At 37.9% G+C, this 25340-nt stretch overlaps 1 protein-coding gene and 1 non-coding gene across 5 annotated transcripts in view; one reads left to right on the forward strand and one right to left on the reverse strand.

Moving 5' to 3' along the window:
* The window catches only part of CSTPP1 (centriolar satellite-associated tubulin polyglutamylase complex regulator 1), a 197639-nt gene that overhangs the window by 67767 nt on the left and 104532 nt on the right, over positions 1–25340 (reverse strand). The window lies entirely within an intron of this gene.
* Positions 10006–10109, forward strand: LOC121043981 (U6 spliceosomal RNA). The gene has a single exon (XR_005797046.1). It is a non-coding gene; the product is annotated as a U6 spliceosomal RNA (small nuclear RNA).

Below are 25340 nucleotides of genomic sequence, written 5' to 3' on the forward strand. Positions count from 1 at the left end.
AGTCACATCAGGAACTCAACTGCTTGTGGCTCTTCCAGCTGTTATCCAGAGCATTGGATTGCACAAGGGGACTAGTGTCAGTTTAAGGTCCCTGCAGGCCAAACAAATTGGATGCTGAGGCAGCAATACCATGGAGCAGCTTAGCTAAATTCTGTACACTCTTCCTTCAACTTGATCTGAAATAGTGTTTTCACATTATCTGTTATTCACACACTTTATAGCTGAATTCAAGCTAGTAATAAAATAATTACAAAGTACAGGAAAAACACAAGGACGAAGTAAGAAGCAAATTAGCCATGAAGACAGTAATATAGGGTGTATATTAGATTCCTATGGTTGCTGTAATAAAGTAGCACAAACTTAGTGGCTTGAAACAACTGAAATTTATTCTCTTAACAGTTCTGGAGGCCATTAGTCCACCATGTGTCTTACAGGGCTAACATCAGCGTGTCTGCAGGGCTGGTTCCTTCTTCTCTAAGGGAGACTGTTTCCTTGGCTTTTCAGTCTTCTAGAGGCTGTCCTTATTCCTTGGCTTGTGGCCCTTTCCTCCCACTGGTTTTGGCTTTCACACTACTTTTTTCCTCTCCTGTCATCAAACCTTGTCTGCCACTTACAAGTGATTATATTATCCAGGATAATCTCCCCCAACTCAAGATCCTTAACTTATTCCTATCTGCAAAGTTCTTCTTGCCAAATAAAATGACATTCACAGGCTCCAGGCATTAGGACCTGGGTATCTTTGGGTGCCATTATTGAGTTTACCACAGCATGAGAAAGGGTCATGTAAATAAGTAAGAAATAAAAGAGAGGATCCTCACTAATTCTTTGAAAATAAGTTAGAAGGTATCATATCATTCTTCCTCAGAAAGGGTATCACTCATCACCATAAACACTTAGACTGAGAGAGCAAACCGGGATGGAGGTACTCAGACCTCATATTGCTTCCGGGATCTACCACTTATTTAATGTTGGGCAAATTACTTATCTGCTATGCTTCAACTCCCTCGTCTTTAAACCAGAGATGGTAGGGGCGCCTGGGTGGCGCAGTTGGTTAAGCGTCCAACTTCAACCAGGTCACGATCTCACGGTCCGTGAGTTCGAGCCCCGCGTCGGGCTCTGGGCTGATGGCTCAGAGCCTGGAGCCTGTTTCCGATTCTGTGTCTCCCTCTCTCTCTGCCCCTCCCCCATTCATGCTCTGTCTCTCTCTGTCCCAAAAATAAATAAACGTTGAAAAAAAAAATAAAAAAAAAAAACAAAAAACCAGAGATGGTAATATTTTCTCAAATGGTGGTTGAGAAGATTCAATACTATAATGCATGAAAAGATTTAACACAGTTCCTGACACATTTAAATAATGCCTGTTATAATTATTTTATTATTCATGGAATAGGACGTGCAACCCTCCTGATGCTGATCAGTACACAGTATTTCCAGGGGCCGCTAGTGACCCCTTCTATGTGCATTCTATGTAGCATTCTACATAAGATAATAAGTAAAAAGCTTACTCAAATGTCAATTTTTTCCCCCAATTTTAAGCACAGTGGATAGGAGTATCTCTAAACTGCATCGCAAACTTCCTTGTCTTACTAAAAAATAATAGTAAATATAGTTACCCTTTGCTTATTAATTCTGACTCAACATTATGAATATGGCTTATTGTCCTGGAACATAATAGAAAGATATCCTCAAGGAGCAAAAAGATTCATAAAATCATTTATTTGACTGCTACATGGTAACTGACCTTCAAATACCATTTTTATTTATTTTTTTTATTTTTTATTTTTTTAGTATGAAATTTATTGTCAAATCGGTTTCCATACAACACCCAGTGCTTGCACTGTGCAAACACCCAACACTGTGCTTCTGTGGATCAAATACTGTTTTTAATTTGGATTTTCTCTTCACCTCTTGGGTCTTTAGTGACTCTCTTTTCTGATAACACTTATCACGACTGTCAGTGTGTGGCTGTGATAATGTGATTTATAAAATATATATATTTGGTCACTGGGACGACCACAATATATATCTCATATGTATTTGGTCTTCATGCACAGTTCCTGGTTCACAGCTCCCAAAACACTTGGAATTTCCTAAGTGTTCAGAGCGATCAAGGTGTCTCTTGTTATGTGAATGAGTGACTTTTGAAAGCACCTAAGGATGTGGCTGCCAGAACCAACCTTGGGATTAGAGGGTTGGAACTTTCAGTCCCATCCCCCTACTGCAGGGAGGAGAGATGGGCTGGAGATTGAGCTCCACCTCCAGAAGCCAATGATTTGATCAACCACACCTATGTAATAAAGCCTTCATAAAAACACAAAAGGATGGGGTTCTGAGAGCTTCTGGGTTGGGGAATATGGGGAGCTTCGGGGAGAGTGGTTCAACTGGAGAGGGCAGGCAAGCCCAGCGCCCTTTCCCCATGCCTTGCCTCATGCGTCCTTTTATCTGCTTCTGAGTTAAATCAGAATGTTTCTCTGAGTTCTGTGAGCTGCCCTAGCAAGTTACTCTCAAACCTGAAGAGGAAGTACTGGGAACCTCTGATATATATAGTTAATTGGTCAAAAGTACAGGTTAACAGCCTGGGCTTGTGACTGGCATCTGAAGTAAGGAGGTGAGGGGCAGTCTTGTAGGCCAGAACCCTTACTCTGTGGAATCTGATGCTATTTCCAGGTTGATAGTGTCAGAATTTAGGTGAATTAAGATGAATTCTTGGACACCTTGCTGGTGTTGTATGGGAAGCCCCCACCCTCCATGTCTGAAATCGGTTCTAGGAACTTAATTGAGTGGCTAAGGCTAGCAACACTTTAGACTACTCTCACTACTTTTTATCTGCAGCTGATGACCTAATCAGTATTTGAAGATTATGCATTTATAAGAGGTTCCCTGGGAAACGCTTAAGAGACTTCCTGCCCTGCCTACTAAGACACATGTAAACCCTGTAAACACTAGCTCTTCAGGGTCCATTTTTACTTACTTTCAAATTAGTGACTATATTTTGAACACCTTAGTAGTTTGACCGCTACGTTGTTAAGATATTAAAGAGTTCAACCACGTCAGTCACTAGCCTGAGGATCTGTCTAATGTTTAATGCAAATCAAAAGACTAGAAAATTAATCGGCTTAAGGTGTGAAAATATCTTCACTTTAATGATCGTATCTTATCAAAATGACCCAGTAATCGCTCTGTCTACCTGAAGTTACAGAGTTCTCATGTTTTTGTTTACAGTGAACATCAGACAATCCTTAAGGCTACCGACGGACATTCTGTACCCATATAGATACAAATGTATACGTAAACAGAGGAAATCTAGATTACCCAGTGATTTAGCCATATTAATTCTGGCTTCTACATTTTTACTGTCAACATTAACGCTCCTGCTTAATTGAACCCTTTGTTGATAAAATACTTTTTGTGTTTGTTGGTTTATTTCTCCCCCAAATTGCTTCTTGCCCTCAGGGAAGGTGTGTGAACTAACAAGTCTTATCTTTGCTATAGACTGGGGCCTCTCTGTCAGTCTTAGCTGTGGCCCATTTTTTGTTTTTTTTAATGTTTATTTATTTTTGACACACACACACACACACACACACACACACACACACACACACACAGTGTGAGTGGGGGAGGGGCAGAGAGCAAGAGGGAGACACAGAATCTGAAGTAGGCTCCAGGCTCTGAGCTGTCAGCACTGAGCCCAATGTGGGGCTCAAACTCACGAACTGTGAGATCATGAGCCTAGCGGAAGTTGGACGCTTAACCAACTGAGCTACCCAGGAGCCCCAGCTGTGGCCCATTTTTAAGTGGAAAGGAGACCAGAACCCTCAGACAGACAAGTTGGTATAGTACACAATTAAAATTCAATGAATTCTCAGATGAGCCATACCTATATTTAAGTATAAAATTCTTAATAAAACCAACAAAATCAATTTTGGGGTGAACTGTCATTCAAATTATTCATGTCACTGGTATTTGCAGGATGACAAGACATTTTAGGTACACCTATTAAGTGTTACTAAAATGTATTTTTATCAGTTCTTCATGCAACATAGTCCATTCATGTTAGCTTACAAAACAGATGTAATGAATATAGTGATACATGGTGCTTCTTTCTCTGTATTTGCCAGGAATCTGAAGAATCATGAGATTTTCTTGTCCTGCCCACAATGGCTTTAAAGAGCACATGTATTAGGTGTATACCAATAACAGTATAATAATAGGTGCCATATATGGGGTACCTACTAAGAGTTAAGCACTATATAGAGTGCTTTTTATATTGTGGTGGTTTTCAGATACATCTACAAAATCTTTTGAAGGTGGATCCCAATTCTTTTCCCCTTGAGTATGGGCTAAACTTACTGATTCATTTCTAATGAATAGAATAGAATGAAAGTGACAGTGTGTGACTTCAGAGACTAGTTCAAAAAAGGCACTGTGGCATCCTACTTGCTCTCTCTGAGATCACTTTTTCTGGGGAAGTCACTGCCATAATCATGAGGAACATGTGAACTGTTGAGGCCTCCTGCCAACAGTGATATAAGTGAGCAAGCCTTCAGATGGCTGCAGCCCCAACCTAAATCTTGATTTCAGTCTTACGAGGGAGAACCATCCAAGCAAGTTGATTCTGCATTCCTGATGCTTAGAAACTGTGTGAAATAATAAATGTTTATTGTTTTAAGCCTCTAAGGTTTGGGGTAAATATATCACATAGCAATAGATAACTAATACATACACACACACACACACACACACACACACACATTTTATTCTCACAACTACCAGGAGACGAGTGGTATTACGAGGAAACAAAGGCTCAGGTGGTTACTGAACTTACTCAAGGCCACACAGCTAGTGGTTGCAGACCCATGATACTACGTCCATATTTGCTCCACCATATTACACTATTTCTTTTCAGATCCTGTTTCTTTTAGGCAGCTTCTTAGCTATCCCTCCCAACTCTGATTAGCTTGCCATCAATGTTCTCATTCAAATAATGGACTAAGAAAGAAAAAGAAAGGCTAAGGACAGAGCCCAGAATTCTACTTCTGGAGATATCCCTTTAGCATGATCTGAACCCATTAATTAGCACATTTTTGGTATGATTTTCAACCACTTATTTATTACCCATCCTCTATTCCTTCTGCGTATTCATAAGGATATCATGGAGAGGGTGCCAAGGTCCTGCTGAGATTCAACTAAACAAATATAATGAATATAGCCATGTTAAGTATAGTTTTCTCCAGATTTACCAGTCTTGTAATCCCTTCACAAAAGGAAGACGTTTGCACTGGCTGTGTCATTCCCTCCTCCTTCAATGTTACTGCCATTAACATCATGTACCATCGCTCCTGTCACTTCACAGTTATCACTGATTTTGAGAAATAAATAACCATTTTAGACATATTATTTGATTTAAACCTCAGGACTACCCTATGAAATAGGTTGTTCTCTTATTATTTCTATTTCACCAATTGGGAAATGTGGCTTATAGAGATTCAGTAACTTACCCAATGTCATTTTACTAAGAGGTGACAGAACTGGGGTTGAAACCAGGTCTTCTTACCCACCAAGCATGGGCTCTCTTGCTTTACTTTTCCCTCTTCTCTTCTCCCCTCCGTCCCCACATCCTCCCCCCTAACTTCTTCTTCAATAAACTCCGATAGACTTACAGTTAACACAACTTCCTTTTCTGAATAGGTATAGATATGGATTCTTTTTAATAAATAGTTGAAGAATATCACCCAAGATAGATGTCAAGGTCACCAGCCTTCAGTCTGCTGAAATGACCTTCTGAATATTGGGTCCCTGCCTCTACATTTGGAACTTCTCTCCCCTTCCCTCCCCATTATGGGCACAATTTCCTCTTTCTTTCTTTCTTTCTTTCTTTCTTTCTTTCTTTCTTTCTTTCAAGTTTACTTATTTTGAGAGAGAGAGAAAGCATGAGGGAGGGAGGGGCAGAGAGAAAGGGAGAGAGAATCCCAAGCAGGCTCCATCCTGTCAGCACAGAGCCCGACACAGGGCTTGCTCCCATTAACCATGAGATCATGACCTGAGCCGAAATTAAGAGTCAGATGCTCAACTGACTGAGCCACCCAGGTACCCTCACAATTTCCACTTTCTAAACACTGCCGGCAGTGGTTCAGTCAGCTTATCTACTAGGCCTCGGTACCTTGGAATATAAATTAGATCCAGAAACTTAAGTTCATTTAAAGCAGTTAGGTGATCTCTTATAATCTCAGTTATGTTTGATTTTATTCCCTGGAACTACTGTTCATTTTATCTTTTTCAGTCCAAAGAGCACCCTCTTTAACTGAGAAGAATAAATGAAAATAGGAGGTGAATTTTCTTTTCTTTTCTTTCATTTATTAATACAATACCATCCATCTAGGGTTCATTGTTCTTTTTGCTGCAATGTAATTGTTTTAATAAGGAAGACTTTTATATATGCACCCCTATGTTTATTGCAGCATTATTTATAATAGCCAAGATGTGCCAACTCAAGTGTCTATCAATAAATGCATGGATAAAGAAGATGTGGTATATGTGTGTGTGTGTGTGCATATATGTGTAACATATATATATATATATATGTATATATATATATATATATACACATATATATATATGAGATGGAATATTATATAACCATAAAAAAGGATGGGGTCTTGCCTTTTGTGACAACATAGATGGACCTGGAGGGCATTATGCTAAGTGAAGTAAGTCAGACTGAGAAAGACAAATACCATGTAACTTCACTCATATGTATAATCTAAAAAAAAATTAATACACAAACAAAAGGCATAATCAGATCTATAAATACAGAAAATAAATTGATGGCTGCCAGAGGGGAGGAAGGTATGGATATGGGAAAAATGGGTGAAGGGGAGTAGGAAATATAGGCTTCCAGTTATGGAATTAATACATCATAGGAATAAAAGGTACATCATAAAATATAATCACTTTTATTATAATACTTGTATGGTGACAGATGGTAACTACTTGTGGTGTGCACAGCAAAACATACAGAGATGTTGAATTGCTCTGTTGTACACCTGAAACTAATGTAACATTGTGCATCCATTATGCTCAAATAAAAAATTAAAATAAAAAAATTAAAAGGAAAACTTTTTATATAGTCTTCAGTATTTTGCCACAATTCTCAGTTTTCCTAGTCTCTTACTTTCCCTTTAATTTAATGCAATTCAGTAAGTATTCATTTATATATACCGTGAACCAGGCACTTGGCTAGATGCTAGGAACATAGAGTAAGCAAGATAGATAAATGCTTTCCTGGAATTTACAGTCTAAGCACAAGCTGGGGAGGGACAGAGAAAGGGGGACAGAGGATCCAAAGCGGGGTCTTTGCTGACAGCAGACAGCCTGATGCAGAACTCGAACTCACGAACCGCGAGATCATGACGTGAGCCAAAGTCAGATGCTTAACCGACTTAGCCACCCAGGTGCCCCAAGAAAAGTAGAATTTAAGCAAATAATTATATGTATGAGAAATGTTAGGAAAAGAGCTTACAAGAAGCAGATTGAACCTAACTTAAAAGTTCAAGTCTTCTTAGAAAAAGAGACACTTAAAACAAATTACCAGGGGCGCCTGGGTGGTGCAGTCGGTTAAGCGTCCGACTTCAGCCAGGTCATGATCTCGCAGTCCGTGAGTTCGAGCCCCGCGTCGGGCTCTGGGCTGATGGCTCAGAGCCTGGAGCCTGTTTCTGATTCTGTGTCTCCCTCTCTCTCTGCCCCTCCCCCGTTCATGCTCTGTCTCTCTCTGTCCCAAAAAAAATAAATAAACGTTAAAAAAAATTAAAAAAAAAATTACCAATCTTATATAAACCCTTTCAGAAAAGATAGGAGGAAATACTTCCAAACGCATTTTATGAGTTTAATCACAATGTTTTTATGATTAATGATTTAATGTCAGAATAATCCTGACACTCAGAACAGACAGGATATTACAAGAAAAGAAAACCGTAGCCTAAAATACCTCATTGGATAGATGCTAAAGTCATTAATAAAATGTTAAAGAAATCCAATGATATGTGAAAATGATAATAAATCACGACTAAGGTGGATTTATCCACATGAACATCAGAAAGGGGAAGAATCATATGTCACTCAATACATTCAGAAAAATAAAAAATTGAATACCCATTCACAATAAAAATTCTCATCAAACTAAGAATAAAAGTAAATTTCTTCAACCTACTAAAGGGCATCCATGAAAAACCTCATATTTAATTCTAAAGACTGAAAACTTTCTGGCCAAATCAATGTTATCTGCTCTTACCACTTCTATTTAATATTGTAATGAGGTCCTACTCTGTGCAATAAAGAAAGAAAAAAGAAAGACCCTTACCAAGATTGTAAAGGAAGAAGCAAAACTGCCTCTATTTGCATGTGACATGATTTTGCTGCAGAAAATTCTAAGAAATCTACAAAGAAACTATGAGAACTAATAAGTGAATTTACCAAAGTCACAGGATATAATGTACAAAAGGCAATTATATATATGTAATTTTTTTTTTTTTTAAGTAGGCTTCATGTTCAGCATAGAGCCCAGTGCGGGGCTTGAACTCATGACCCTGAGCTCAAGACCTTGGCTGAGATCAAGAGTCAGATGCTTAACTGACTGAGCCACCCAGGTGCCCCTATATTTCTATATTCTTAAAATGGAAAACCGGTAAAGAAAATAACTTTAAAAAATAATACTATTGGGGCACCTGGGTGGCTCAGTCGATTAAGCGTCCGATTCTTGATTTCAGCTCAGGTCATGATCTCACAGTTTGTGAGTTCAAGCTCCGCATCAGGCTCTGTACTGACAGTGCGAAATCTGCTTGGGATTCTCTCTCTCCCTCTCTCTCTGCCCCTCCCGTCACTGGTGCTCTCTTGCTTTCTCAAAATAAATAAATAAACTTAAAAAAATACTATTTATAATGGGAGAACAAAACAAAATATTTAGGAGTAACCTTAATAAAATGTGTAAGATCTGTATATTAAATGCTATAATGCATTGCTGAAAGAAATGTAAGAAGAGCTAAAGAAAAATGTACTATGTCCATGGATTGGAAGATTCAATACTGTCAAGTTGGCAATTCACCCCGAATTGATCTACAGAGTCTTCAAATCTCAATCAAATTCTTGTCAGGCTTTATTTACTTTTCTTTTTTCTTTTTTTTTTTGCAGAAATTGACAAGTTTATTCTAAAAGTTATATAGAAATGCAAGGGACCTCTAATGACCAAAATAATCTAGAAAAAGGCAAAGTTGAGGTGTGTACACTACCTTATTATAAAGCTAAACTAATCAAGACTAAAGTTTAACAAATATATCAATAGAACAGAATAGAAAATCTAGAAACATACCCACACATATATAGTCAATTGTTTTTGTTTTTTGTTGTTTTTTTTTTTTTTAACAAAGGAACCAAAACAATTGAGTGGGAAAAGTGAAGTCTTTTCAACAAATAGTGTTGGAATAAACAACTAGCTATCCAGATGGTACAAAAAAGGATCTTGACCTCAACCTCAAACCACCCACAAAAATTGATTCAAGATGGATTATAGACCAAACATAAAAGCTACATTTCTGATGCTTTTAGACGAAAATGAAGGGTAATCCTGTCACAAACTTAGGGTAGCAAAGGTTTTTTTAACACTGGACCCAGAAATCATTAATCATAAAAGAAAAAATTGATCAAATGTGGACTTTAAAAACTTCTGCTCAATGAGAGCACCATTAAGGAAATAAACAAGCCAAAGAATGGTAGCAATATTTGCAATAAGCATATCTGACTTACAACCAGACTGGTTACAAGGAACTCCTACTACACAATAATTAAAACAACCCACCCAAAACTGAGCAAAAGATTTCAAGAGGCACTTCACAAAGAAAATGGCTAATAAGCAATAAAAAACTCTTCAGTGTCAGTAATCATCAGGGAAATGCAAATTAAAACCACAATGAGACACCACTTCATATTCACTAGAAAGGCTAAAATGAAAAGTCTGTATTTGCTTTGGCAACACATATATTAAAATTGGGACAATACAGAGATTTGCATGGCCCGTGTGCAAGTATGGCATGCAAATTTGTGAAGTGTTCCATATTTTAAAAAAAATAACCTTATTGTGATAATCATTTCACAACATATACATATATCAAATCATCACATTGTATATTTTAAACTTATACAATGTTATCTGTCAATTATATCTCCACAAATTATATCTCAATAAATAAGCTAGGGGGGAAAAGAAGACTGACAACACCAAATGTTAGCAAGGATATGAAACAACTGGGATTTTTCAGACATTGCTGGTAGATATGTAAAACAGTACAATCACTTTGGAAAAAGTCTGCCAGCAAATATCCCTTAGATATTTACCCAAGAGAAATAAAAACATATGTCCATGAAGTTAAGCATCCTTTCATGAAAAAACTCGGAACAAACTGGGTATAGAAGCAATGTACTTCAACAAAATAAAGGCCATTTATGGCCCATAGCTAACATAATAGTGAAAGACTAAAGGCTCTCCCTCTAAGACCATGAACAAGATCACTCCTTTCCAACATAGTACTGGAAGTCCTAGCCAGAGAAATTAGGGAATAAAAAAGAAATGGAAGCCATCCAAATTGGAAAGGAAGAAGTAAGGGGCGCCTGGTGGCTCAGTCAGCTAGGTGTCCGACTTCAGCTCAGGTCATGGTCTCGTGGTTTCTGGGTTCGAGCCCCATGTCAGGCTCTGTGCTGACAGCTCAGAACCTGGAGCTGCTTCAGATTCTGTGTCTCCCTCTCTCTCTGCCCCTCCCACACTGTGTTCTGTCTCACTCTGTAAGATAAATAAACATTAAAAAAAAATTTTTTTTTAAAAAGAAGTAAAATTGTCTCTGTAGATGATATAACTTTATGTAAAAAATCTTTAAAAAATCCATCCAGGGACAGCTGGGTGGTGTAGTCAGTTGAGAATCCAACTCGATTTTGGCTCAGGTCATGATCCCAGGGTCATGGGATTGAGCCCTTCGTCAGGCTCTGCACTGAGCGTGGAGCCTGACCGGGACTCTGTCTCTGTCTCTGTCTCTCTCTCTCCCTCTGCCCTTCTCTCTAGCTCGTGTGTGCTCTCTCTCTTTCTAAAAAAAAAAAAAAAAGAAAAGAAAAAAAAAGAAAAAAAAATCCATCCCAAAACTGATAGAACTAAAAAATCAATCCAGTTAAGTTGCAGGACACAAAATCAACATACAAAAATCAGTTGCATTTTTTGTACACTAACAACAAGTTATCTGAAAAAGAAATAAAGAAGACAATCCCATTTACAATAGTATCAAAAACAATAAAATACTTAGGAATAAATGTAATCAAAGAGGTGAAAAATCTGTACACTGAGAACTCAGACTTTGATGAAAAACACTGAAGAAGACACAAACAAATGCAAAGATATCCATGTTCATGAATTGGAAGAATTAACGTTAAAACGCTCCTACTCCTCAAAGCTATCTATAGATTCAATGTAATCCCTATCAAAATTCCAATGGCATATGTCATAGCGGTGGAAAAAAAATCCTAAAATTCATAAGAAACCACAAAAGACACTGAAGAGCTACATCAATCCTAAGAAAGAAGCAGAGCAGGAGGCATCATTCTTTCTGATTTCAAACTATATTACAAAGCTAATATAATCAAAACAGTATGGTACTGGCATAAAAACAGATACACAGACCAATGGAACAGAATCAAGAGCATAAAAATAAATCCACACATATACAGTGAACAAACTTTGACAAGGGAGCCAAGAATGCTCAATGGGGAAAGGATAGTCTCTTCAATAAATGGTGCCAATGCCAGGAAAACAAGCTATTCATATGCAAAAGAATGAAATTGGACCCGTATCTTACACCACTCACAAAAATTAACTTGAAATGGATTAAAGACTTAAATAGAAGATCTGAAAACTGTAAAACTCATAGAAGAAAACATAGGGGAAAAGCTCCTTGACATTGGTCTTGGCAATGATTTTTTGGATGTGATACCACAGTGCAAGCAACAAAGGCAAAAAGTAAGTAAGTGGGACTGCATCAAATACAAAAGCCTCTGCACAGCAAAATAAACAGTCAGCAAAATGAAAAGGTAACTACAGAATGAGAGAAAAGATTTGCAAACCATATATCTGATAAGTCATCAATATCCAAAATACATAAGGAACTCATACAACTCAATAGCAAAACCCCCAAATAATCCAATTAAAAAATGGGCAGAGAACCTGAATAGACATTTTCCGAAAGAAGACATATTAATGACCAACATATACATAAGATGCTTGTGTTAAGGGGAATGTAAATTGGTACAGCCATTCTGGGAAACAGTATGAAGTTTCTCAAAATGTTAAAAATAGAACTATCATATGATCCAGCAACCTCATATCTGGGGATAATATCCATAGGAAATGAAATAACTATCCCAAAGACATATCTGCACTCTCATGTTCATTCAGCATTCTTCACTATAGTCAAGACATGGAACAACCTAAGTGTTGACGTACAAATGGATTAAAAAAGTGTGGTATATGTATATAGTGGAATACAATTCAGCCATAAAAGAGAAGGAAATCCTGCCTTCTGCAGTAACATGGATGGATCTTGAAGGCATTATGCTAAGTGAAATAAGTCAGACAGAGGAAAACAAATGCTATATGATCTCAAATTATATATGGAACCTTAGGGGTGCCTGTGTGGCTCAGTCAGTTGAGCATCTGACTCTCGATTTTGGTTTGGGTGGTGATTCTCAGGTTGTGGGACTGGGCCCTGCATCAGGCTCAATATTGAGCATGGAGCCTCCTTGGGATTCTCTCTCTCTGTCTCTCTGTCTCTCTGTCTCTCTGTCTCTCTCTCTCTCTCCCATTCTCTGCCCCTCTCCCCCACTCACACTCACTCTCTCTAAAATAAAAAAAATTATATGTGGAATCTAAAAAAGACACACTAACTGAAATAGTAGAATGGTGGTTGCCAGGAACTGTGGGGTGGGAGAAATGGGGAGATATTGATCAAATGGTATAAACTTCTAGTTATAAGATCAACAAATTCTGGGGATGTAACATATAGCATAATGACTATACTTATGAATACTGTATTATATACTTGAAAGTTGCTAAGAAAGCAAATCTCAAATGTTTTCACCACCCAAAACAACAACAACAACAAACCCACAAAAAAACCAGGTGCTTATGTGAGGTGATGTAGGTGTTAACTAACCTTATTGCGGTGATCATTTTGCAGTATGTGTATATATATATATATATATGTATATATATATATATATATGTATCAAATCATCGCTTTGTATACCTCAAACTTACAATGTTATATGTCAATTATATCACCATAAAGCTGGGAAAAGATATGTGCACAAAAAGACTTGTAGACAAATGTTCATAGAAGTTTTATTGATAGTAGCCAAACACTAGATAATTTACCTGTCCATTAACAGGTGAACAAAAACTAAACTGTGTTATATTCATATCATGGAATACTACTCAGCAATAAAAAGAAACAAATGTGTTGATACATACCACAATGTAGATGAATATTTCTCCAAAGAAGTTGTACAAATGACCAATATGCACGTGAAAAGATGCTCTACATCATTAGTTATGAGAGAAACATAAATCAAAAGCACAATGAGATACTACTTCATACCCATTAGGATGCTTATGATAAAAAAGACAGATGATATCAAGTGTTGGCAAGAATGTGGAGAAGCCATAATTCATACCTTGCTGGTGGGAATGTAAAATGATGCAGCTACTTTGGAAAACAGTCAAGAAGTTCCTCAAAAAGTTACACCAAGAATCACCATATGACCAAGCATTCCACTCCTAGGCATGTACCCAAGAGAAATGAAAGCATATGTTCACACAAAAACTTGAATGCAGATATTCATAGCAGCATTATTCATAATAGCCAAAAAGAAGAAACAACTCAGATATCTGTCCATAGATGAGTAGATAAACAAATGTGGTACATCCATACAATGGAATATTATTTGGTCATAAAAAGGAATGAGGCATGCATATACACTATAGAATGGATGAACCTTGAAAATATTATTTTAAGTGAAAGAAACCAGACACAGAGGCCCACATATTGTATGATTCCATTTATATGAAATTCTCAGAATAGGCAAATCCAAAGAGACAGAAAGTAAATTAGTGGCTGCCTGGGGCTAGGAGTGGGTAGGTGGGGGAAAAGTAGTAAGTAATTAGTAATTAGAGTTACTGCTAATTAGGTATGGGGTTTTGTGGGGGAATGGGGGGAATTGGTGATGAAAATACTCTAAAACTGATTGTGGTGAAGGTTGTACAACTGTATATGAATATACTAAAAGCCACTGAATTGTACACCTTATTGGTTTTTTTTTTTAGATTTTTTTAAAAAAAGTTTATTTTTGACAGAAAACACATATGAGAGGGGAGGGGCAGAGAGAGAGAGGGAGAGAGAAGATCTGAAGCAGGCTCTGCATCAACAGCAGCCTGATGCGGGGCTCGAACTCACAAACCATGAGACCATGACCTGAGCCAAAGTCAGATGCTTAACCAACTGAACCACCAGGCGCCCCAGTATTTTTATAATTGATTTTTAGGAACTCTGTATGTAAGGAAATTGGCCCTTCATCTGTAATATAAGTTGCAAATATCTCTCCATGTTTGTTGTTAATTTTTTGTCTTTATTTATAGGGTTTTTTTGATCAAGCCAATTTTTCATTCTTTTTTATCTAATGAAATACATCAATAGTTTCTTTTATGGCTTCCAGCGTTTTTTGTTTTGTTTTGTTTTTGTTTTTTTTTTGCCATTCATATTTAGAAAGCCTTTTCTCTCTGTGAGATTATAAAAACATTTTCCTGTGGTTTCTTTGAGTATATTTATGGTTTCAATTTTTACATTGAAATTTTTGATCCATCTGGAATTTATTTTTATATAAGGTATAAGGAAGAAATCCAACTTAATTTTTTTTAAAGATCGCTACTAGTTGAGCTCATTGATTTCACATGCCCTCCCTACCCCAACATAGGTTAATTCCACTTTCACATTTGGGTCAATTTCTGGGCTTCTCGATTCTGGTCCGGTGATTTTTACTTATCTATTCCTGTGCCAACAATGAATGTTTGTATAGCATAGTGATGAAGAGCATGTATACTGGAGCCAACTTCCTGAGTTTAAATTCAACCTCTGCCACTTACTGGCTCTGTGAGTCTGAGCAAGTTCATTGCAATGGGCTGTTGTGAGGGTTAAAGGAATTATTTTATCTAAAGGACTTAGATAAAGGAGCACTGACAGTTTTATGATTTTTAAGTCTTCCTTTCCAAGAACATAGTATGCCTTTCCATATGCCCAAGTGTTTTTTTGGGTTCTTCAGTAGTGGTTTTTTTTAAATATTTTTTAAATTTTTATTTATTTTTGAGAGAGACAGAGAGCATGAGTGAGGGAGGGGCAGAGAGAGAGGGAGACACAGAATCTGAAGCAGGCTCCAGGCTGTCAGCACAGAGCCCAGCGTGGGGCCCGAAATCATGAACTGTGAGACTGTGACCTGAGCTGAAGTCAGATGCTTAACCAACTGAGCCACCCAGGCACCCCTCTTCAGTAGTGTTCTAAAGCCTTCTTCATATGATCTTGCATATTCTTGTTAGGTTTATTCATAGGTATTTTATCTTCCCTTGCTATTATAAAAAGGGACTTTTCTTCTTATTTGAATATATAAAGGCTATTATTTTTAAATAAATTATTCGTTTTAGTGTATTTTCTCTTATTGCCTTGCTGAAGTTTTATAATATTTATAATAGATTTCAGTTTATCTTGGGCTTTCCAAGCAATTATATCACTTCCAAATACTGTAATTTTCCTTCCCCTTAAAAATTCTATGTCTCTTATTTCTTTCTTATTTCTTTTTCCTGCCTAATAGTATTGACTGGAATCTTCAGAAAAGTATAAATAAGAATAGCAAATAGTAAAGAGTTGAAACTGTTAAAAAATTTTTTTAAAGTTTATTTCTTTATTTTGAGAGAGAGAGAGTGCTAGCAGGGTAGGGACAGAGAGAGAGGGGACAGAGAGAATCCCAAGCAGGCTCCACACCATCAGCGCAGAGCCCAATGCAGAGTTCGAACTCACCAAACGCGAGATCATGACCTGAGCTGAAATCAACGGTTGGACGCTCAACAGACTGAGCCACCCAGAGTGAAACTGTTTTTATAATTATATCTAGAACTCCTATCTCATGTTGCCTCCTTCTGAGATAAAGATAACATGAAGGCAAATCAAAGATTTAAAATTTTAAAGAAGAAAAAATAAATAAAATGAAATTTAAAAAGAACTTTAGATATATATGAAGATATATATGGGACATGTGAGAATTATACATGAGAAAATGCTTCTACATTTAAAAAAAAGGTTATACAAATGTATATTTAGCATAATATGTATTGTGTAAAAACACCCATGTATATAGAAAAAATTAGACCAAGGAGAGAGGCCTCAGGAGAAACCAAACCTCCTGACCCCTTGATTTAGACTTTAGCCTGGAGACTGTGAGAAAATAAATTTCTGTTGTGTAAGCCAAAAACCCCACCAAAAACAAAAACAAAAACCCCCAAACAAGCAAAAAACCCAAACCAAACCAAAACAAAAACCCTACTAGGAATAACAGCAAGTATATAAATAAATGGTGAGTGCTGTTAGTAGTGGGTTTGGAGGTGATTATTCTTCTGCTTCATTACACCTTTCTGTTCTACTACATTTCTACAATAAGCAAGTATTCCTTGAATGATCAGAAAAACACAAAGGAATCAAGTATACTGTTTTCTGGCTGAATGTGACTTTGAGCTTATGTCTTGACATTTGAAATCCCTATCACCATACTCTCCTAACTCAGTCCAGTTTTGCGATGCACATCAAAAATGCTTAATCTATACCTTCCATCTGGCTAGGTAAACTACAGTCTAATCCCACGATGATGTCACTTCTCTTCTGCTCTTCTTTTATCTGAATCCAGATGTTCTCCAACATGCCCCCACCCTCAGATGTGTGTCTAGATATACAAGCAGCTATAGATCTTTTTGATACCAAACTGTTTTGCTTCTCTTAAGTCTCTTAAGTATATTTCTTTTTCATTGCCCATGATTCTTCCCACAAGACCTCTGAATGACCCACAGATGGAAGTATCCCACAAGGCAAGTCTGTTCTTTGCTACTCCTGAGCATTAACTCTCCTTGAGCAAACATTTTTCTCAAGTTTTTGAACCCTGGGATCTCCTAAGACACTCCAAGGAAACCCTTCTCCCGCCAAGATGATGACTAATACAACTTTTGGAGATACAGCGTTCTTGGAGGAAGTCCAGAAACCATATTGATTGGCTTTATTACAAATTCATATCTAACCTCAACTGGATGCTCATGGCTACTGGGTAATCCTTTTAGTCATCTCCTTCTGACTTTGTATTACATTCTTACAACAGCTGCCCCAGACATTTTCCATTCTCAAATTTCCAAACTAACCCTTTGCCCCAACTCCCAACCTTAAGCAGATACACTATTTTATTGTGAAGATCAAGTCACCTGATTATTTAGTCCTTCAATTTCCTTCCCCTATGCCTTAATATTTCTTTTTGTCTTCAGTTATCCTCACCTCTTTCTTTCCTCTCTCAGAGAAAGAATCTTTCCTGTTTCTTACTAAGATTAATCTCTCCATCTGTGCTCTTGAGTCCATATTCTTTCTGTTTCTCTGGGACCTCACTCTATCAATTATCCCCTTACACTTGCATCTTTAACCTTGCCTTTTCCATTAACTCTTTGCTATCTACGCACATATGTTTAAGTGATCCCTTAATCTAAAAAAATTTCAAAGACTATTCGCTAAAGCTACTTTTTTTGTGGGGTGGGGGTGCAGAAACGGTGTTTTACTAAAGCCCAGGACAGGACCCATGGGCAGAAAGAGCTGCCTTCTCCTTTTGTTTTTCAAAGCCAAATTTCTCAGAAGGGTGTGCTATATTCATTATCTCTTTCTTACCACCCATTCATGCACTCAGTAATCCTTTCAATACTGCTTCCATCGCTCAACTAAACTGTTCTCTTGAAAGTTATGGGTGATCACTCAATCACTGTGGATTCGAAGGGTCTTTTCTTGGTTTTCCACCTGTGACAACTGATACTGTTGCTCATCTTTTCCTTGGAACTCTCCTCCTTGGCTTCTGTGATGTCATACTATGCCATTTCTTTTCATACATGCTGACTGTTTCTTCCCTGATTCTTCTTCCTTCTTCACCTTCTTCACCCTCTAAATATAAGGATCCCTCAAAGTTCTTCCCTTATCTCCCCTCTCACTACACTTTCATTCCTCAGCGATCTCACTCATTCACATGATTTAACTACTGACCATATTTCCTCTTCCAATCTCTGTATCAGTCTTGAAAGCTGCTGGACAAGCTCATTTGAAAGGTTCACTGGCTTTTCAAACTCAGTTGACTCTAAATCAAGCTACAGCAGCAACTCTTAACTAATTCCACTTCACAAACTCACCGAGCCTTCTGTTTTCCACTTTTCATTTTTTAACAATATGTTTATGCTGCTCCTTATCAATTTTTAAGTTTTAGACATCATCTTTGGACTCTTAGTTGAAGATGACAAATTATCTTTTTTACCACCTACGCACACTTCCCATATTCCAATCTTTCTAATATATAGTGCTAATTTTATTATTTTTTTATTTTTATTAAAATTTTTTTAAACATTTTATTTATTTTTGAGACAGAGAGAGACAGAGCATGAACAGGGGAGGGTCAGCGAGAGGGAGACACAGAATCCGAAACAGGCTCCAGGCTCTGAGCTGTCAGCACAGAGCCCGACGCAGGGCTCGAACTCACGGACCGCGAGATCATGACCTGAGCTGAAGTCGGCCGTTCAACCAACTGAGCCACCCAGGCGCCCCTATATAGTGCTAATTTTAGCTTAAAATGTTCAGTACTTATATTTTTATGCTCTATAAACATTATTCACAGCCAAGCCACAGAGTATATTATTAGCACATTTTTTCTTATACAACTTTTTTTCTTGGAATACTTACCACTTTCTTGTTTTGCTTGGAGTTTTTAAGTATTAATCACTACTTTTTTTTTTTCTAATTAAAGATTTTATTTTCAGGTAATGTCTACACCCAACGTGGGGCTCAAACTCACAACCCCAAGAGCAAGCATCGCATGCTCCACCGTCTGTCTGAGCCAGCCAGGCACCCCTAATTGTTACTTCTTTAACTGTAGTATTAATCTCTACTTCTCCAAATGAATCTCTACTTCTTCAAATGATAAAACTAAAAAGTTTTATCAGTTCTTTTTTTTTATATTCTTATACACATTCCTCTAGGAGTTTTCTGCTCTCCAATCTGAATTGTTTGTTTTCTAGCTCTCCTGCACAAATGGTTGTCTGGGACTATCATTCATTATCATCCTACGAATTCTCTTTACCTCTGCCCTGTGTTGTTGGATCCCTTGTTCCTAGATCCCATAATTCTATCTTTTTAGATTTAATCCCATTTTTTGATGAAATACATCCTCCAGCAGTTTCATGAGAAAATGTTTATGGGAGTTAAAATTTATAAGCTCTTGCCTATCTAAAAATCTGTATTCTATCTCAGAGTTGGTTTGGTACAGAATTCTAGGTCAGAAATAATTTTGCCTTAGAATTTGGAAAGCATTGCTCTATTGTTTTTTAGCTTCCAGTGCTGCTGTTAAGAAACCTGATGGCATTCTAATTCCTCTGTTTTCTTTTTCTGGAAGCCCAGTTTTTTTACTGTTACACTCCTGGGGTGACAGCAGAGAACCCAATGTGGAGCTCAAAGTAACGAACTGTGAGATCATGATCTGAGCCAAAGTTGGACACTTAACCAACTGAGCCACCCAGGCGCCCCCAAAGTATGAACTTCTTTTTTTTTTTTTTTAAATTTTTTTTCAACGTTTTTTATTTATTTTTGGGACAGAGAGAGACAGAGCATGAACGGGGGAGGGGCAGAGAGAGAGGGAGACACAGAATCGGAAACAGGCTCCAGGCTCTGAGCCATCAGCCCAGAGCCCGACGCGGGGCTCGAACTCACAGACCGCGAGATCGTGACCTGGCTGAAGTCGGACGCTCAACCGACTGCGCCACCCAGGCGCCCCAGTATGAACTTCTTAAAAAGAGAACTATCTCTATCCTTTTAGTTCCAGCACCTAGAATAACAACCTGGCACTGAGGACACACTCAGCAAATACTGTTGAGTAAGTGAAGAGATGAATGAATGAGTTCTCTGCGTACTTTTCATCACCCAGCATGGCGCTTTGAACACTGAAAGCATTTAATAAATACACGAATTCAAAAAGGAAAGCTTTATGACTGACATTTTGTATTTAAAATGTCAAATATATGGTTCTCAGAAAAACTTGTTTGCATGGTAAGTATAGTTTACATAGCTACAGTATTTAGCAAGTTTACTACAAACGTAATGCAATCATGTTAACCAAGTAACTACTGAAAGCGAATCCTGACTCCATTGTTTGGAAGAGTCTCATTCTTAATGTCCTTTTCAAAAATAAACTTTTGTTTTTGTTTTGGCCCCATCCTTCATGTCCCACTCTTTGATTTTTTTTAATAGAAGAAGAAAGGGGTAGGAATATGTTAATTACAAATTATAAGGCTGTACAAAAAGCCACTGGCTGAATTGAGAGCAAGCTTCTGACAGAGATGACAGGATTACAGGGTACACATACTGAAGTCTTTCATCCTCAATACACTAACATAATGAAATGTTCCCAGCGGTCCTAGTTTTTATGTCACTTTAGGTCAATATTCAGAATTCAGTTTTCAGTTTTCAATATTCAGAATTCATTTACTCTTCTAGGATCTGCTTTTTAAAATGCTCAAGTATACTAAAATGTAGTTTGTAATAGATCCAAATAAAGATAGCTTGTGGAATAAGTTTGGCAAGAGAGTAAATTTCTCTACCACAAATCATATTTGCTTATTACTTCAGATAAGCTGGTTTCCTCACTGTCTTTCCAGATACCTTTATCACCTCAGTGCTCACGCTGCCTAAAATGCCCTTTTCCTTCCTCTTAGTCCTATTCAGCCATCTTTCAAGGTTCAACCTGAGCCAACTGTCTTCAATGAAAGCTTCCACGTGACTTCCTCTTCCTGGTGACCTGTAGCACTTCTTTGAAACACGTATCCTGACACCTGATTACACTATACCACTCTTTTTAAAATTTAAATGTTCTTTATTTAGAGAGAGAGACAGAGATAGAGAGCAAGCAAGGAAGGGGCAGAGAGAGAGAAAGAGAGAGAGAGGGAGAGAGAGAATCCCAAGCAGGCTCCCTGCTGTCAGCACAGATCTCACAAATCATGAGATCATGACCCGAGCCAAAATCGAGAGTCTGAGGCTCAACCGACTGAGCCACCCAGGTACCCCTACACTATACCACTCTTTAGTCGTCTTCCCAACGAGACTGTATGCATCTCGGTGGCAAGGCCACAGTCTTTTTTTCTACATCTAATAACTCCTAGTACCACTTTGGGCATAACAAATGCTCGAACAAAATTTTCCTTTTTTTTCAAAATAAAAATAGCTTTATTTTCATTGTGATTGTGAAAATGTTACATGATCATTATAAAAAAAATTCGAACACTATAGAAGAGTGTGAAGAAAAAAGTAAAATGCCAGCACTGAGAGAAAACCACTAATATTTTGGTAAACCTCTTTCCAAACATCTTGGTATACACATAAACATGCACAGACATAAAATATATATAATTTTATATAAATGGTATTATGCCATTCTGCTGTCCTGCAACTTTAAATAATAAATGTAGATTTTTCAGTGTCTCCCTAGAATTTTATTATTTCCTTGTCCAGCATTGCCTCCTGATTTAATTTTATTTTAAAAGTAGAAATATGCTTGTAAGGAATTATTGGCCAGTTAGCAAGACAAATAAGGTTGTGAAAACTGAAATTATATATTTTTCAGACTACTAATTTTTTGTCACCAGACCCACTGTGATTATAATGTGGCTAAATTCATCTACTTGTAAATATTTTTTTAATGTTTATTTATTTTGAGAAAGAGACAGAGCATATGGGGGAGGAGGAAGAGCAGAGAGAGGGAGAGAGAGAGAGAATCTCAAGCAGGCTCCATGCTATCAGCGCAGAGCCCAGCACCGGGCTCCATCTCAGGAACTACGAAATCATAACCTGAGCTGAGATCAAGAGTCAGATACCTAACCAGCTGAGTCACCCAGGAACCCCTATTTGTAAATATTTTAAAAAATATTGGTCACCTGGTAAATGTCTTTGTGGACTACTCATTAATCTTTGTATGTTTTGTTACACGTCTTTCCCAAGGTTTCAATCAGCTAATACACTCTTACATTCCTTCTTCAAGTGACAGAGGTGGTGATAAATACTTTCCGGTATCAGTTTCGTCCCACTTGTATGGCCTCTTCGCACTAAAATACTTTTAAATGATAGTGCTGATGGCAGAGCCTACTTTATAATTTGTTCATGTAAAATGCATTAGTATTGGTTTTCTTGAGAAATAATACTTTAAAGCTCCTAAAGGTCTTTTTTGGTTCCTATGTGTCTAGAAAAACAGCATGCAACCCACGAAGTTCCTTTTCATCCATCTCCATGCCAGATGCGAATTTCCAGAACTGTTTTTAAAATCAGGGCAAGGAGAAAAGAACAGGGCAGGGAATCCTTGGCTGCAAGAGCCGGCTTCAAAGAATTCAGTGTGCCGGGAACAGCGGCCAACTGGGTGCGACTGACTGCACCCTTGCACCAAAGCCAGAGAACAAAGATGAAGAAGGGTGAGGAAATTAAGGAGATTCTTGAAGTGACTTCCCAGGAGGAATCTTAGACCAGCCACACCCAGTCCCTTCATCTTGGTAAATAACTCAGCAAAACTGCAAATAGGCTTAGCAGAGTCCCTGCCGAAACCTCTCCCACAGAGTGGGGATTTCTTCCTTATTGCTGTTGCATGCAACTTCCCAGACCCGCACTTGCCTGCAGGGGAAGTGTGTGCTCTCCCCAAGTCATGGCATGTTTATCAGATGAACAAACAAACAGCAGATAGCTCTTGGAGGGTTTTCCCTATTTCTGGCAGCAGCAGGACAGCAGCTGTTGTATGGTTAAACTGGGGATTCGGTCTTTTTAATACAGCTTTAAAGGTTTGCAGTAGAAATCCTACTTTCTGTCTCTATCTGATGGTTAAATTGAGATTTGAACTGTTCCTTCCAAGACATGCTGAACTTATTGGAAATGGACTATAAATAAGCATGCCCATCCAATCATCCAGCAGGCATTCATGAATTTATTCACCCAACATTTAGAGCACCAAAAACAAGCAAAGGCATTGAATGAGGATTCAGAGATAAGATATGCTGTCTCTGCCATTAAGGGAGTAACAATGATTCTTATCACAATGACACAAGCAACTGGCATTGATGGAGCAGTTATTATGCGCCAAGATTACTAAACGCTTTAATCTGTTATCTCACTTAGTTTTCACAACTTTGAAGTAGTCGACTCTCCATTTTACAGATGAGAAAGTTAAGGCCTGGAAAAAGTAACTTGACCATGGTTGCATAGCTATATCTAAGAAAAAGCCCACCTGAACCTGGGACCATTTAATTCTAACAAGGCTTTCTCTGTAGTGCTTCATGCGAAGTTGATGCTACAAATTTGCAATCTAGATAGGGATGTAAGAAGGACATAAAAATCCATGTCTTCTTAATCCCATATGATATCTTAGGAAAGAGATTCTATGTTTGCCAATAACTACGTAAAAGATATGATAGAATAAGTGCCATAAGAGAGATCACCTTTGAACGGAGGTAAGGGAGGCCCAGGAAGAGAGGACGTGGTAATCACAAGGACTTTGAGATGCATTTCTTGAGCTGGGTCTACCTGAGAATGGGCAGGAATGTGAGAGACTTGCAAGAAAGCTCTTCTGCACTGATAGAACAGTAAAACAAAGGTGTGCAAGGGGAAAAGGATAGGAGTGTGGAGGGGAAAGTGTCTTTGTGTAATGGTTAGGGTCTAGGCTATGAGTAGGAAAGTAGTGGCTGGAAAGGCTGAGGTTAGATCATGAATGGCCTACAATGTAAGCAGATGGAATTCATATTTCCTTAGTAGGCAACACAGAACCATGGACATTCTAAGCAGGGCTGAACAAGCCCAGGGCTGTGCTTTAGAGAATTATACTTATAAAAGGTCTTAACAGTAAAGTAGTTCTCAAGCTTCAATGTGTATCAGGATCACCTGCAGAGCTTTTAAAATGTGTGGGCCCCACAAAAAGTTCCAGAGCCACAGGAACTCTCGTAAACTGCACTTAAATGTGGAGAATGGTACAATCACTTTGGAAACCTGGGAATATGTGGTAAAGCTGAACATATGCATTCCCAGCAATTTCACTCCTAAGTACATACCTAACAGAAATCTATATGCCAAGCACCATATAAAAGTATGCTTATAGCAATGCTGTTTGTACCAGCTCCAAACTGAAAACAGCCCAAATGCCACCTACTGTAGAATGGATAAACTGTGGTTTATATATAAAATGGAATTCTGTACAACAATGAAAAAGAACAAACTGCAGCTAAACCCAGCAACAAATAAGAAATAAAATGTTGAGCAAAAGAAGCCAGACACAGAAGAGTGCATGCTCTGTGATTCTAGCTACATAAAGTTCAAAATCAGGCACGTAAAGGTTATGGTGATAAAAGTTAGACTAGTGATACCTTAGGGGAGATTAATGACTGGAAGGGGGCTTGGGAGAGGTGTCTGTAGTGCTGGTAATGTTCTCTATCTTTATCCAGATGAATATTACATGTTTACTTTGTACAAATCCACTGAGTTGTACATTTATTATTTTGCACTTTTCTCTGCACATGTTATATTGCAAAACATTTTTTTTAACCTAAAATGTTAAGAAAAAAACAAAAAGCATAGGCCCCAACCCAACAGATTCTGATTAAATTGTTCTGGGATGGAGCCTAGGCATCATAATTTTTTTAAAAGCTCCCTAAGTTAACCTGATACGCAACCAGGGTTGAAAACCACTGATGGAGAACAAGGACTGGAGCAAAGAAAAAAAAGTTCAAAAGTTATTCAATGTTTCCCACACTTGAGTGATAATAAGAATCACCTGAAATGCTTGCAAAAGAAAGAAGGAAGGGAGAGAGGAAGGGAGAAAGAAAGAAAGAAAGAAAGAAAGAAAGAAAGAAAGAAAGAGGGAGGGAGGAAGGAAGGAAGGAAGGAAGGAAGGAAGGAAGGAAGGAAGGAAGG

Source organism: Herpailurus yagouaroundi, unplaced genomic scaffold (genome assembly GCF_014898765.1).
Source record: "Herpailurus yagouaroundi ecotype Mexico unplaced genomic scaffold, PumYag 187, whole genome shotgun sequence".
Lineage (NCBI taxonomy): Eukaryota > Metazoa > Chordata > Mammalia > Carnivora > Felidae > Herpailurus > Herpailurus yagouaroundi.